Source organism: Drosophila bipectinata, chromosome 4 (assembly GCF_030179905.1).
Source record: "Drosophila bipectinata strain 14024-0381.07 chromosome 4, DbipHiC1v2, whole genome shotgun sequence".
NCBI classification, from domain to species: Eukaryota; Metazoa; Arthropoda; class Insecta; order Diptera; family Drosophilidae; genus Drosophila; species Drosophila bipectinata.
Window position 1 is genome coordinate 16,488,041 of NC_091740.1, and position 16,454 is coordinate 16,504,494.

Genomic DNA, 16,454 nt, shown 5'->3' on the forward strand with positions numbered 1-16,454 from the left:
CACCAAGTGTCCATCTGCCCCATGATTCTTCAGGGCTTCGGGTATGGTGTTGGGGAGAACGTTGTTGAAAGCCCCTTTTACATCTAAAAAGGCATCAAGGGCGTGTTCCTTGTGGAAGAGTTATTTTTCAATCTTAGAGTCAAGCGCATGAAGGGCAGTTTCTGTGTATGTCCCTTTTCTGTATGCGTGTTTTGCATTGGATATGAAGGTAGGGCTATGGATTCGTCAGGGCTTCGGGTATGGTGTTGGGGAGAACGTTGTTGAAAGCCCCCTTTACATCTAAAAATGCATCAGGGGCGTGTTCCTTGTGGAAGAGTTATTTTTCAATCTTCGAGTCAAGAGCACGAAGGGCAGTTTCTGTGGATTTCCCTTTTCTGTATGCGTGTTTTGCTTTGGATATGAGGGAAGGGCTATGGAAGCATCTTAAGTGGAGGCCTATGACACTTTCTAGGTCTGAAAAAGTGGGAGGCAGGGTCCTATTCCAGGGGCATAGAAAATTTTCGTGTCCGACCACTGGTTTAAAATCTTTTGAGGTCGTATAAGATGGTTTGTCCGCTTTGGGTAGAAATACAATACATTACTTGAGCCACGTTTGTAGCAGTTTTCCCAGCAGTAGCAGTTGATCTTATAAAAATGCTCGAGAGTCAGTTTGGATTTCGCCCGTATGTTAGATTTGCAGAGGTAAATTTTTTGTCGTTACCAGCCGATTTGTAAGGCTTGAAGCAGTGAATTCAAATCAAAGTGTGTGGGAGGTATGCTTTCGTCCGACGGCATGCTTGGTCGAGTATCTAGAAGCATAACCAGAAATTCTTCACTCGTAGTACGAATGTACTCATTTCTGACATAACAGATCTGTACAGTAGTGTAGTGTTTTTAAAAACACTGCACTCATTCTATACTGTACAGCAGTGATCGGCACCCCAATACATTGATATGATTTTACCGCATTAGTGTTAGTAACGAATAGCAGAAAGTAGGTTGTGAGCATGACGTTTCACACATTTATACTGTGTGTGTGTGGCAGAGCTCGGGCAGAGAAATTTCCTATGCCCCCGAGATAGGCCCGTGCCGACCTTTGCTGTACAGTGTATTCTATAGGTCGGAAAAAAGTAGCACAAAATTTTTAGTGTACTCACTTCGAGTGAGTACAGTATATCGTTATACTTTTTGTTCGTGAGTACTAAATTTGTGCCTTTTCCAACACACTGTACAGTTTGTGTGTTGACGTGTACAACTATTTGACGGGTACAAATATTTTTTTATAAATTCATAAACATGGATTTTAAGGAGAACGGCGCTCGTGCAATCAACTCACAAGACAGCGTAAGTTTTTGTCCAAATATATATGTTTTGTATCAAAGTCTTTGTGTTGTTTTATATGTTTGTGGCTATTTAGGCCAGAGAACCAGGTTTTAACACATGTATTAAAACATGGGATTATGGGTATAATCCTTTAATAAAATATAAATCCTTTTTTATATGTGGGCAGGGAGGCCTTCTAGTCAGTCCAGAGGCTTTTCTCGTCTCTGACTTTTGCCTAAACAGGGTTCTACTTTCCGATTGGAGTAAAATTAGCATTAGTGATGTTCTACTCAAGGGTCTGGGAATATTTGGTCCAGTTAGTTTTCATGGGGTTTTGAGCTTTTGAAAAGTAGGGATTTTTTTATGTATCTATGGTCGGAGAAGAATAACTTGTCCAACACTCTCCAATGAGATACGGAGTTGAGTATCTGCTTGTATACAAGTCCAGTTGTTAGTTGTAAGGCCAGTTCTACATCTGTTCCACCTTCGCCACTCCGCACTCCGTTGTGGAAACATGTGGACTACATCTCTGAGGCGTGGTGACAATCTGGGCCGGTTCCTGGATTGTTTCCGGAATCTAAATTCTTGCTCGAGGCCTACAAGCGACGTTGCACCAGCTCAACGCAACCAGTTTGACGCCCTCGTAAACCTCACCGAGCCTTCCTAACTCAGTTTTCCTACCTACCTCGAGGACTTGCACCTCGAGGCCTTGTAATACCTTGCAGACGGTATTATAATTTGGTCCAAAAGTGTGCAACGCAGTGAAGGAGACATCTCCGACCCTATAAAGTATATATATTCTTGATCGGGATCATCTCCTGAGTTGATATGAGCATGTCCGTCTGTCTGTCTGAAACTTTGCACACACCCTTTTTTCCTTTGCACGCAGTATATAAGTCGGAACGGCCGGGAACGGCCGGGAACGGCCGACTATATCCTATAGCTGCCATATAACTGATTGATCGGAAATGGTATATCTTTGGTGTTTTTAAAGTTAGAGTCAAATTTTACGTGAGAGCTATTTTTGGTAAATTAATACGACAACCCAAATTTCATAACGATCGGTCGACTATATCCTATAGCTTCCATATAACTGAACGATCAAAAATGGTTTTTGGTAAAAATACCAACTTTGGTATTTTTGAAGATAGAAGCTTGGGACTTTTTTTAGATTTTTTATTATAATAAATTGGGTTATGTTATCATATTCTCATAAGGATCGGCCAATTATATCCGATGTTTGCGATATATATCCGGTTTTAACTGAAAGGGTATATCAACATCGGCTCCGCTCGAAGTTAGCTTTCCTTTCTGGTTTTTAATGTTTTTTTTTGGCTCATTAAAAATTTTTGAAGAGGCAACCGTGAAAATCCTTCATCTGTTTTGCTTTTGTCGGGTCAGCCAGTAGCTTCTCAATTAATTTATAGTTTATCTATTATGCTTAAGTATGGACATATCGCCTTAGTTCGTCGCCAACCGACTCTTTTTCGGACGCTTGATATCATCAGTCCTATCTTGAGAGAGCTTAAGCTTCGCAATGTCTTGTCAGGCCACACTATCTCTTAATTACATTAAGCCAGTGGTCGGCACGGCCCTATCCCGCGGGCATAGGAAATTTCTCTGCCCGAGCTCCGCCACACACACACGATATAAATATGTAAAAACGTCATGCTCACAGCATACTTTCTGCTATTCGTTACTAATACTAATGTGTTAAAATCATATCAATGTATTAAGTGCCGACCACTGCATTAAGTCACTGCTTAGCACCATATACTGGTCTATCATATACTACGTTTATGCAATGGAAAAAACGGTTTCTTGAAAGCGCGAAAAAGAAATAACCCCTGTTTGCGACACATATCAATTCGTTATTTTATTTTAGTAGAGATGCCAGACATATCAAATTAGGTTTTTAAGTCTTGTCAGACTTTCACAAAAAGTAAACAAACCAAGCAACGCGATGGATAAACATAAATTCTTCAGTTACAATCGGCAAATAAGAAGATGAAATTAATTATTTATAATACTTTATTGCATTATTATGTACAAAAGTATTATTTAATACTTTGATGCACGGCGTTGCCCCCTGATTTGTACTCGTTCTTCGAGGCTGAACTCATTCAACTTTCGTGTGCTACTGAACTCGCGGTTTGGCCTTTATGCACATACAAATCGTATATGTCAACCTCCAGTTTTATCTGCCTGCAGAATAAATAACTTATAAGGTGCAATTATTTAATTCAACTGTTATTTTTAAGCGGATTGTCATTGAAAAACCACACTGACCAAACAGTTTTTTTTAGCCAACATTTGAAAGAGTGGTAAAATAACATATCTTGCTTCGTGTTCATCGTCGCCAATTCTTATGGTGGAATTTTCCTATTGGATGAGGTAGCTTCCATATAAGTCTACTTTATTTTCGTCTCTTTGCATGGTCTTCGTGGTCTGGAACATGATGACAAAGAGTGTTAAAAAAAAGGTGTACCGTTACACAAGTATCTTTACTTAGATCTATATTGTTATCTCTACTAAAACACAAATAGTACAAATACAAATAGTACAAATACTAAAACAAATAGTTCTAGAATAGTTGTAGTTCTACTACAAATTTAATTTTTGGGCGTTGCATATTGCATATATTACATTTTGTTGTTACATATCATAATTATTCGTATTTTATTACATTTATATTTTAATTTTTTTTTAATGGGTTTATCTTCATTGATGAACAAAGTTCATTTCCTTACAACGGTATGTTTACCATATAGAGCGTGCCTATTGAGGACTTTTTAATTTTTGCAAATCTAGTAGTTCTTCAACATTCATAAACATTATATTTTCTTTTGTAATTTTTTTTCAATTTTACTTAATTTGTGACGGGTGAGTTTTTTCCCATTCTATACCGTATATGGGATTTGAAACACGAGGGTCTTTGAAAATTTGAATATTTATTATAGTACCGATATTAGTTATTTTTTGAATTTTTCTTCGGTCCGGCCAACCATTTTTAGGCTGGTTCCAAAAGTCTATTTAATATTCTGTGATCTAGCCTTTCTTTTAGCATTTTCATTAGGTCATTATCTATATATAATAGTTTATCTTTGTAACTATGATCGTATGATCCTTGGGGAATGGTAATTCTTTTAAAAGTTATTTTTTAAAAATATTTATTGAAGCTTCTCTAAAATATCTTTGTGCGTTTCTTGACACTGCATCTGCAAACATGTTCGAATTTTTAGGCATAAATTCTATCATATGGACAAACTTTTTATGTATTCTTTCCATCTCTTATGTTTTACGTTGCGATTCTTATTACTAAGAGCGTAAGTTAGGGATTGACGTGCGAAGGTTCTCTATAGCTCATACTTTGGCAAACACTTCTTTATTATTGGATGCATAGTTTTCTTTAGTTTTGGTAAGGATACGTGATGTAAAGGTAATGGGATTACCGTCCCGTTATAAAAAACCGCTCCTATGGCAAAATAAGAAGCATCGGTTGTAAGTTTAAATTTTTTTTGAAGTAGCATTCCTGCATTCATCATAAAGCTTGGAGGCCCAGACAACCGAGAGGCGCTCGAGAAACGATTTGTTGGTAACTTGTTATTTATTAAGCTAGGAGGAATTGGTAAGGAAATTTAAAATATTTGATTTTAAATTTGAAGGGGAGAAAAAGAGATGATAGAGTAAAGACCATTGTGGCTCGAACATAAAACCCTAAGAAGGTCGTGTTGTGCATATGTCGAACTACAATGGCTAAGGGAATAGGGAACTGTCCTTCTATTAGGAATATTGAAATGTAATTTTATTGGTAAAATCTGGGTATCTAGATCACCATTGATGAGGTCTTGTAGAACAACTACACCCAGCATTGTCCTACGATTAGATAAGGTTGGTAAGGTAAGTTTATAAGTAAGAGTCTGCTACTATTAGAGGGAAGATCAAGACTTACATCCCAATTGAGACCTCTAAGTGAAAATGCTAAGAAATTCTTTTCGATTCGATGGATTCGATGCGGTCTCAGTATTGGGGACTCCAGACACATGAACCGTACTCTATTACCGGACGGAACAAAGAAATAAATAAACTTTTAGTAACATAGGACACCTTTAGCCTTTAGCCTTATTAACCAATGCGAAATTATGGTTGGCCAATTTGAGTTCTGACTCTAATGGGACAACGAGGTCATTAACGTGACTTAATTTTTCCAAGGTAATCCCACAGAGAAAATAAGTAGCCTAAAGAGGGCAATAACGAAAAAAAGACATAAGTTTTTTATCCATTAAGCATTAAATCAGTCGGAAAACACTATATTTAAAAATTTTCGTTCAGACTAAAGCTTGCATTGGGCAGAAGCGTATTTGTGTTGAAGACAAAGCTTAACATCATACGCATACATGAGAACTAGAGAGCTCGTTAAAGCAGGGGGCAAGTCATTATTAAAAAGAGTAAATAGTAACAGGCCAAGATGATTTCCTTGAGGGACGCCAGATGTTGCAAGCAACAAACGGGAATGTATATTTTTAAATAATACTCTTTGTGTTCTTCAGATGTGAAGAGAAGTGTTTTTGTGTTTTTAAGAAGTGATTTATCAACTCCAGTGGACCGACTCTAATTAATTTTTCAAATAACTTTGGAATTCCCGACAATTAAGAGATTTCTCTGTAGTTGGCAGCATCGGAATTTTTTCCTTTTTTATGTAAGGGAATAATGAAAGGCTCCAAAGGCTTCATCGTCCAATCTTACTTTAATTTCTCCTGAAACATTTTTTGAAAGTTGCTGATTTCACCCCTTAGGAGTATTGTCAGTGGCTTAGCCATATTTGTGAAGTCACGAATAAACCCTTTGTAATGTCCAGATTATCCCAAAAATGATCTAACGTGTTTTAATATTTGTAGTTTAGGGAAATCTTGTATGGCCTTTACCTTATCAACCCTGGTTTTGATCCCATCTGCCGAAATAATGAAGCCCAAAAATTTAACTCCATCTCCATCATTCATTCATTATTAACAATTATCTGTTATTTCTATATTATTATAACTAGGAGTAAGGATAAGGATAAGAGTAAAGATAAATTAAGTTAAAAGATATTCCATAATTTTGGATTTAATTACATCTAGGGATAGTTCAGGGGACAATAAATGAGACAATGAGTTATAGATTTTACAAATAACGCGGAATGGATCGTGTTCTGCAAAATTAGACCTAGAAATCGGTAACCAAAGGGGTCGGAAGGATCTAGTTACTCTATTAGGCACACAAAACATTAATTTTTTAAGAAGTACTTGTGAGTCAACCTGTCCAAGCACATAAGCACATGAAGTAGCATAACCCCAGCACAAGTACGGCGCTCTTTTAAAGGAGGGTTTAGTAGTTTTAATCGGCAATTATACGACGGAAGGGAAGTGGCAGTATCCCAGTTTAAGCTTTTTAACGCAAATAGCAGAAACTGCTTTTGGACTGATTCCGTCTCTTTCTTTTAAGCGAACGGTCGTGTTTTTTTTTTGCACACTGCGTTTATGACAAATATTTGTAAACCGGTGTTTACATACTTTGTGAATTAAATCTTGTGAATCTTAACAATCTTAAAGCCTAAACCGTATCGCTTCGCGAGTGCTGTGGTATATTTGGAGTCGAATTAATAATTTGTCTAAATTCTATTCCAAGCATAGCTCAGCTCTGCGTCTTCCCCGGCTTATCTCTATTTCTGCATTTCTCTTTTGCACTATTCAAAGCTCTCGCTTCGGCTTCCTATTTGGCACAGTGGTTCAAGGTATTGTGTTTTTTTAACTTTTTAAATATTAATTTTTGTTTTATTAAATAAAAAAAAAAAAAAAAATAAATAAAATAGAATTTAAATTTGTCTGTGCTATTAAGTCTTGTAACAAGACAATTTCGTCATCCCAGCCTGCCATCCATTGCTGGCTATGTGAGAATTGGACTACATGCCAAGTGTGCCGGTTTCACTGCATCAGTTTCGAATGCCATTTCCCGTAGGTCTTTGTCGTGCTGTGCAAGGCGAAATGAGGTCGTTCATGAGACAGACCAAAAATGGATTTAAAGAACTGATCACTGGTTTTCGTAAAATCAATGACCAGCTCTGTGCGCTTGAAACTCAGTTTAGTGGCCTTCAGCTGCTAAATGAGTCCCCTAAGCGTAAGAAATCCGCTGTTTCTGATCCGCCTCAGCCTGCTCAGCCGACATTAATGCAGCCGCTTATATCTCTGGCCACCCCAAGGGCTAGAACTGAGAAAAATTCGTCAGAATTTCTCAGGGATAATGAGCAATTGTCTGATATGTCCGCCATGGCATCTCTTCAAGTGATGCCACAGGTCCTAGGGAACGAAACCCCCATTAGAGTCACCCAAAAGGGTATTCCACAGTCCGGACCACCGGCACCGACTGATGCTGTAGTGACAGGTGATTCCTCCATCGAAACATATTGATATCTCGGGTTATATCAAAGCTAAAACTAAAGCCGATATAAATGTGGAGGACATACAAAAATTTAAATATAATTATACAAGGTGCACGTCTTCTCTCAAGATTCGTGTGCCCGCGCTGATGTTCAAGACGATTTGTTCTCCCAGTTTTTGGCCAGAAATCTTTTCGTCCAAGAACATCAGCCTAGTTCCGTGAAAAAAAAAGTTAATAAACCAGTGGGAGTGAGACTTCCCAATATCGGAACCACTGACCAACCCTCCACCTCTTCTAACCCAAAAAACTAGTTTCCTCACTAACTCTTACCTATCAGAATACTAGGGGGCTACGTAGCAAACTCCCCAAGCTATAATCTGATAGTTCTTTCTTTGCATCCCATATAATAGCTTTTACAGAAACTTGGTTAAATCCGGAGATCTTTAGCTCCGAAGTTTTTCTAAGTAAGTACACCACTTTAAGACGGGATCGATCTCAGCGAAGAGGAGGTGCAGTCCTCATTTCGGTAGACTCTACTTTTGCTTCTGAAGAGGTGAAATCCCAAGAGTTTGGTGACATAGAATTTATTTGCGTTAAAATCACTATGTCCGTGAAAGCTTTATAAATTACATGTTCATATATACCTCCTATGTCTGAGCCGCACACATATTGGCAGCATTTGTCCGCTATTCGATACGTCTCTAATCTTATGACGGATCGTGAGCAACTCGTAGCGGTGGGCGACTTTAATATCCCAGAATTAAAGTGGTCCAACGTCGATAACTCACCATCTTTGTCACTTATAACTTACCATGACTTCACCGCGGGCATGTTTGACATGTCCCTAGGTCAGATCAATCATGTTAGAAATTCGCTAGGTCGGCTTTTAGACTTATGTTTTGTATCTGACCCTGATGGTACTGCTCTCTCCAGAGCTTTTCCCCTTTCAACCCCAGAGGATCCATATCACCCCACGTTGGAGGTCTCAATCGAAACCACTCCTGGTATCGATCAGATGTCTCCGAGCGTGGTAAATAAGATTCGTTGTTTCCGTAAAGCTGATTTTCACAAACTTAATAGCCTTATCGATACATTTGATTGGTCTGATATTCTGGCGTGCACTGATCCCAATGTCACTTTAGAAAAATTTTATTTAACTTTAAATACATTTTTTGACTGATGTGTGCCTCGGAAATATCCGTCCGCTTCAACAAATCCTCCTTGGTTTACAAGGTGCCTCACTTACCTAAAAAATAAAAAAAATAAGCTTTTACTCAAATAAAAAAAAACCTGCAGTAGTGTTGATTTCTCAAGATACCTACTAGCTCGGTCGAATTTTACCGTGCATAACGCTGAATGTTATAGGAATTATATTGACCGCTGCCGGATACAATTTACTCAGGATCCAAAGCAGTTTTATAATTTTGTAAACACTAAGCGTAAACACGTATCTTTTTCACCCCTGCTTACGTTTGAAAATTCCTGCGTCTTCTGATCAGGCCATTGCCGATCTATTCGCAGAATTTTTTCAAACAACTTATTCTCCTCCTAAATTGACTGATCAGCCTTACGCATATAACATTCAAGCAGCAAATCTTATTTTCTATCCGTTTTTTTCTGAGAACAACTTATTATCTGGTCTTTTAAGGGTCAAACCCATTTATTCGCCAGGCCCCGATGGAGTACCAGGCTGTATGCTAAAATACTGTGCCAGGGCTCTGTGCAAACCTCTTTAAAGACTTTTCAACTTATCTTTGGAAACCTCGATTTTTCCCCTTAAGTGGAAGGAATCATTCATAATTCCCCTACATAAAAAGGGAAAAAGTCTGAGGCTGCCAACTACAGAGGCATCTCTAAGTTGTCGGCAATTCCAAAGTTATTTGAAAAATTAATTACCCCTCACTTGCAACACCTATGCTCTTCGATCATCTCTCCCTGTCAGCATGGCTTTATTAAGCGTCGCTCCACCAGCACAAATTTACTGGAGTTGACATCCTATGTCATAGATGGCTTTTGTAAGGGATATCAAACCGATGTAATTACACAGACTTCAGCAAAGCATTTGATTCAGTTAATCACTCACTCTTGTTGAGTAAACTGAATATACTGGGTTTTCCTATAGACCTCTTAACGTGGATCTCCAGCTATTTAGATGGAAGGACACAAAGAGTTTTATTTAAAAACCTACAGTCCCGTCTGGTCCGCCCCCTGCTTTAACGAACTCTCTAGTTCTTATGTATGCAGATGATGTAAAGCTTTGTCTTCAGTACAAATCCATCTCTGCCCAATGCAGTCTTCAGTCTGACCTTGATAACTTTCAAGAATGGTGTTCAGCTAATGATCTAATACTTAATGGATCAAAATGCTAGCATATGTCTTTTTATCGTTCTTGTCCTCTGCAAGCTACGTATTCCATTAATGGGATTGCCTTAGAAAAATTAACCCAGGTTAATGATCTCGGCATCCTATTAGACATAAAACTTAAATTTGCCGACCATATTTCCTTAATGGTCAATAAGGCTAAAGGAGTCCTTGCTTTTATTAAAAGGTGGTCAAAAGAATTTAATGACCCCTATATAACCAAAACATTATTCATTTCTTTGGTCCGTTCTATACTGGAGTACGGTTCATGTGTCTGGAGTCCCCAATATGGAGTACATTAGGACCGCATAGAATCCGTACAAAAGAATTTCCTAACTTTTTCACTTAGAGGTCTAAACTGGGATGCAAATCTTCACCTTCCATCTTATAATAGTAGACTCTTACTCATAAACTTACCTAGCTTAACAAATCGTAGGACAATGCTCGGTGTAGTCTTTCTGCATAACCTTATTAACGGGGATGTAGATAGCCAGCATTTACTAAAACGCTTAAAATTTAACATTCCTTATAGAAGGACTCGAAACTTTAGTCTTCTGTTCCTTAGCCGTTGTAGTTCGACATATGCACTGCTTGACCCTTTTAGGGTATTATGTTTAAACTACAATGGTCTCTACTCTATAACATCTCTTTCCTGTACCTCAAATTTAAAGTATAGAATTTTAAATTTCCTTACTAACTCCTCCTAGCCTAATAATTGAGAAATAGCTTAATATTTACCAACAAATCGTTTCTTGAGCGCCCCTCGGTCGTCTGGGCCTCTAAGCTTTATGATGAATGACAGGAATGCTAGCTGATGCTCTTATAAATGCACAAGCCATTTCAAAATTCTGAAAGACCGGAAAAACAAAAAAAAAAAAACACGCACTTGTCAGGTTGAATTTTCATCTTCGCTTCTTGTAAAGTCGTGAAGACTTATTTTAGATCTCTGGCATGATCTGATTCAGTTTTGCTGATTATAATCGATTTTGACGATTATATCGTCGACATGAACGTAGCATATTTTGCTCATTTATACCCTTAGTATGCCGTTTAAGGCGTGTTAAAATATTGAATGTGAATTCTTGGGTAACCGTTGGGTAACCTTGTGAATTAAAATTTTCCCTTGTTGACTGCAAATGGTGTTTTTTTCTATATCTTTTTCGGACAAAGTAATTTGATGAAAACCGCCTTTTAAATCTATGACTGAAATTAATTGATTCTCTCCCAGCTGAGCGATATTTCGCCTATTTCTGGAATAAGAATTAAAGAAATCGTTATAGTATTGGGTTTCTGGTAGTCAGTAACTACAACAAATTGTCTCTCCCCAGGCGAGTCCAAATTATTTGGTACAATCCAAACGGGTGCCTTGTACGGAGACCGTGAAGGACTAATTATGCCATCTCGAAATAATTCTTGGATTTGAGTGTCTACTTTTGTTCGTAGGAAAGCGGGGTACGGTATGTCTACTTTATCGTCCAATTATTTTAAAGTGTCGTTCCCATTTAAAGTTTTTAATTTCTGTTATGCCAAGAAGCTAAAGACTAAGATGAATAGTCTTAAAGATTTTAAAGACGGATGAGCAGCGGCAGCACTATCAGCATTTTCTTTTTATACCCTTGCAGAGGGTATATGTATTATGTATTATAATATCGTCAAAAAGTGTGCAACGCAGTGAAGGAGACATCTCCGACCTTGAAAAGTATATATATTCTTGATCAGGATCGCCTCCTGAGTTGATATGATCATGTCCGTCTGTCTGTCTGTTTCTACGCGAACTAGTCTCTCAGTTTTAAAGCTATCGACTTGAAACTTTGCACACCCTCAACCCTCCTTTTTTTGCACGAAGTATATAAGTCGGAACGGTCGGGATCGGCCGACTATATCCTATAGCTGCCATATAACTGATTAACCGGAAATGGTATAACTTTTGTGTTTTCAAATTTCAAAGTTCAAATTTTACGTGAGAGCTCTTTTTGGCAAAATATTACGACATGCCAAATTTCATAAGGATCGGCCGACTATATCCTATCCTATATCCTATAGCTGCCATATAACTGAACGATCGGAAATGACCCATCTTTCGTGTTTTTGAAGATAGAAAGCTGAAACTTAGCACAGATTCTATTTTTGGTCAGATAATCCGCCCTACCAAATTTCATAAGCCGACTCATCGGCCGACTATATCTTACAGCTGCCATGTAACTGAACGATCGGAAATGGGTTTTGGTAGAAATACCAACTTTCGTATTTTTGAAGAAAGAAGTTTGGGACTTTTTTTAGATTTTGTAGTATAATTAATTATACTACATGTTATGGGTTATGTTATCATATTCTTATAAGGATCGGCCACCTATATCCAATGTTTGCGATATATATCCGGTTTTAACTGCAAGGGTATATCAACTTCAGCTCCGCCCGAAGTTAGCTTTCCTTTCTTGTTATACCCTTGCAGAGGGTATTATAATTTTGGTCAAAAGTGTGCAACGCAGTGAAGGAGACATCTCCGACCCTATAAAGTATATATATTCTTGAACAGGATCACCTCCTGAGTTGATATGAGCATGTCCGTCTGTCTGTCCGTCTGTCTGTTTCTACGCAAACTAGTATTTCAGTTTTAAAGCTATCAACTTGAAACTTTGCACACACCCTTCTTTCTTTTGCACGCAGTATATGAGTCGGAACGGCCCGGATCGGCCGACTATATCCTATAGCTGCCATATAACTGATTGATCGGAAATGACCCAACTTTCGTGTTTTTGAAGATACAAAAACATGCCAAATTTCGTAAGGATCGGCCGACTATATCTTATAGCTGCCATATAACTGAACGATCGGAAATGACCCAACTTTCGTGTTTTTGAAGATAGAAAGCTTGGAACTTGGTACAGATTATATTTTTTGTCAGTTTATCCGACCTACCAAATTGTATAATGATCGGCTGACTATATCTTATAGCTGCCATATAACTGAACGATCGGAAATGGTTTTTGGTAGAAATACCAACTTTTGTATGTTTGAAGATAGAAGTTTGGGACTTTTTTTAGATTTTGTATTGTAATAAATTGGATTATATATTCATATTCCCATAAGGATCAGCCACCTATATCCGATGTTTGCGATATATATCCGGTTTTAACTGCAAGGGTATATAAACTTCGGCTCCGCCCGAAGTTAGCTTTCCTTTCTTGTTTTTTTAATTATTTTTTTTTTATAAATTTTTTGTGTTCAAAAGAAAAGAGTTAGAAATATAATTATAACTTATATTATACAAGAAACAAATAACAAACATATACATTATATAAAAAAATTATAAATAAAATTATTATTCTAAATCTTGACTTACAGAGTCGGAAAAATCGGTTCAAAGATTCTCTGATGAAAGCAAGCTATTTACGTCTTTGTCGAAATTGATGAGCCATTTGACATTGAAGATATTAGAGGATCAGAAGAAACAAAAAGCGTATTCATTATATCCTCGATTGTGTTGTTTCTTGAAATTTTCCTTGTATTATTCTCGCGTATGTTTCGATAATCTTTGTTTCTTGTTTCACGCGCTTCCTCGGACATCATACCAATTGGAAGACAAAAACTGTTTATGATGTCTGCTCCAAGAATTAAAATTCTGTGAACGTACGATGGCATGTAAAGCCAAGGGTATTTCTCAACAAAAATGTTTGCAGTTTCCATAGCGTACGATCTGAATGCGTCCGTGTTTAAGTTATGTCCACAGGCCAATGCTCGCAGGACAAAGCTAAATCGGAATATTAACATTTGGTGTACTTCTTTTATGCGCGCATTTAAATTTGGTTGCTGAAAAAATCTTCGTGCAGTGTTTCCATTGTTAGAACTTCCAGTACCGGCGATTGGTATGTCCACCAATAATTTCGTTTCTTCTCTCAGCTTCTGCTATATACTTCTCTTATTTTGCTAAACAATATCCTTATCAGTACCTCGAACTTGCCATTTTTTATTGGTATTCTGTATGCAAAAAACTCTCAAAAAAAATAATCCATGCGTGGACCCTTGATACCCCATGTTATCCATTTTAAGTCGTTCATATTTTTTGGTGTTGCGGCGTACAGATTCCGCATGTTTGTGAAGAGCTTTCCGAAATGACGCCTAATGTTTTTCCATCAATCATGGTCATATGGAATTGGTGATGAATTATAAAGGAGCCAATGGTAAAATATTTAATTTTTTTTTTTTTTTTTATATTTTCAACTTCCCTTCGAGTCAACTCCATCGTTTCTTTCTCGCAAAGTATTTTGCTTAGACGACTTTACCGCGTAAAAGAAGGTCAATTGTTTTTCCATAGGACTAAATTTCCTTTCTGCACTTGGAATGGGACAATAAAAATTGCAAATAAATATTGGCCTATCATGTTACCATCGCAATCCTTAAACTGTTGCCTATAAGTTGAATGGCCGCTGCTGCCATCACATCATATATTGTTATTCTCAATCTGATAAGTTTGTAGGCTTGCATCCATGATCCGTTTTATAACACCAAATGTATGTTCCACCAAACTTTGTAGAGGCACTTCAGCATAATAGTCCGTGACTGTGATGCCACTTGGATAGCATTTTTTTCGCGACAGCAATTTGTCGTAGCACAGATAAATATTAGCGTTTTGGCCTTTTGAATTTTTTTATATGTTCCATGTGTACTTAATATGTTCAAAATCTATAAATAGCGCCAGCGCTTTTTCGTGAAAATTCTTGAAAAATTACGCCTTCCGTCCTTATACAAGCTGCTACTTGCAGCCAGCAACAATGCATCCGTCGAGACTTTCTCCGAAATGCCTGATAGTTTGTAGATTTGAGTTTTTCTGCAACACTCTGAAATACCTTTCTCGGGCGTCCAACATTTCAAAATGATGATCTTTCTATTAACACCAGAGGCTTGTCTACCCATTCTTTATTAAATTTTTCAAAAGCTGCCTTATTTCTATCGCATTTCTTCCACTTCTGGACAAGCCTACTATTAAAATTGCGCAGATTTGTCCCAATTTCGGAAAGCTCCTTTTCGTTACAATCATATTTGTTACAAACTTCTCCTAATGCAAAGCTTTCCATTTCGAAGAAATTCTAAGTGGGGATCGCTTCGCCGTGCCGTTCTAAGAAAATGTAAAAAGTAATAACTTGTAGATACGCAGGAATACGCACTTAATTTTTGATATTTCGGACATATAACACAGTGCGACAGTGATTAGGAACTTTTGAAGAGATTTAGTAGGAATTGTTTATTAGGTCGAAATAGTATGAAACCGTTTTTGAAATTTTTCTAACACCCTCAAAATCTTGATTTATTTAGAAAAAACGGTTTTTCGGGACTTTTTTGCTCTTAAAAATTCCTAAGCGCGTAATTTTAAACCGATTTAAAGAAATTGTATCCTTTTTGGCACATATCAATCAGTAGGGGCAAAACGGATACATTTTTACAATTTGAGTGTAAGCGTAGCAGAGTAAAAAATTAGAGCACAGCATTCACTGAGCAAAAAAAAGTAGTTTTTTATTTTATTTGTTTGGTAATTCAAAAGTTGCAATGGGCACTAAAATAGTGTATTTTATTTTAAAGAAAGCTTTGCTAGCAACAGTTTTTAAAAAAATAAAAAAACTACGCTTCCCTATTTCTATTCTCTATAGAAAAAACTTTATCTAACCCAATTTCTGAGAGGACTAAAGTTTCTAGTGCTTCTATTAGGAATATTGAAATGAAATCGTGTTAGTAAATGGTGGCTATCTACATCACCATCAATGAGGTTATGTAGAAAAAATACACCCAGTTTTGTCATATAATTTGTTAAAGGGTGTAACAACATTAGCTTGAAGTCCCTTTTGGAATAAAATGATAAATAAATTAGTGGTGGTGGAGTGACGCTTAATGAAGTAATATTATAAGCGTAAGCCTAATATAATATGCGTAAGCCTGATCTGTCATTTTAGGCGGATACTAAGTTGTTTGAAAAAATATTGCTGCAATAACCTGGTTATAGGTCGGCAATGGCCTGATTAGAGGTCACAAATAAATTTTTAAACGTCAGAAGAGAAGAAATATATAATTCCTATAACATTCAGCTTTATGCCCGGTAATATTGGACCAAGCTCGTAGATATCTTAAAAAATGTGTACTACTGCATGTTTTTTCACATTAAAGTAGTATAAATATATTTTTATTTATATTTTTAATATATATTAAATAAATTTATATTTTTTAATTATTTTTTTTTTTATTCGGACCGCGAATTGTTCCTGTTTTATTTGGGGTGGCCAGAGATATGAGCGGCTGCTTCATTGTGGGCTGAAGCGGATTACTAACAGCGGATTAGGGTACTAATTTAGCAGCTGAAGGGCGCTAAACCGAGTGTCAACTCT

At 37.1% G+C, this 16,454-nt stretch overlaps 1 protein-coding gene across 4 annotated transcripts in view; it reads left to right on the top strand.

Annotated features, from left to right (window-relative positions):
* Positions 1 to 16,454, top strand: part of Actbeta (inhibin subunit beta) — a 204,898-nt gene that overhangs the window by 129,938 nt on the left and 58,506 nt on the right. Inside the window, exon 1 of one of the 4 annotated variants that reach the window (XM_070282367.1) lies at positions 1,188 to 1,323. The exons of the other annotated variants lie outside the window; for them this stretch is intronic. The gene's annotated coding sequence lies outside the window, so the exon portion shown is untranslated. Of the gene's footprint in view, positions 1 to 1,187; positions 1,324 to 16,454 lie in introns of those variants that run through there. 4 annotated transcript variants of the gene reach the window in all.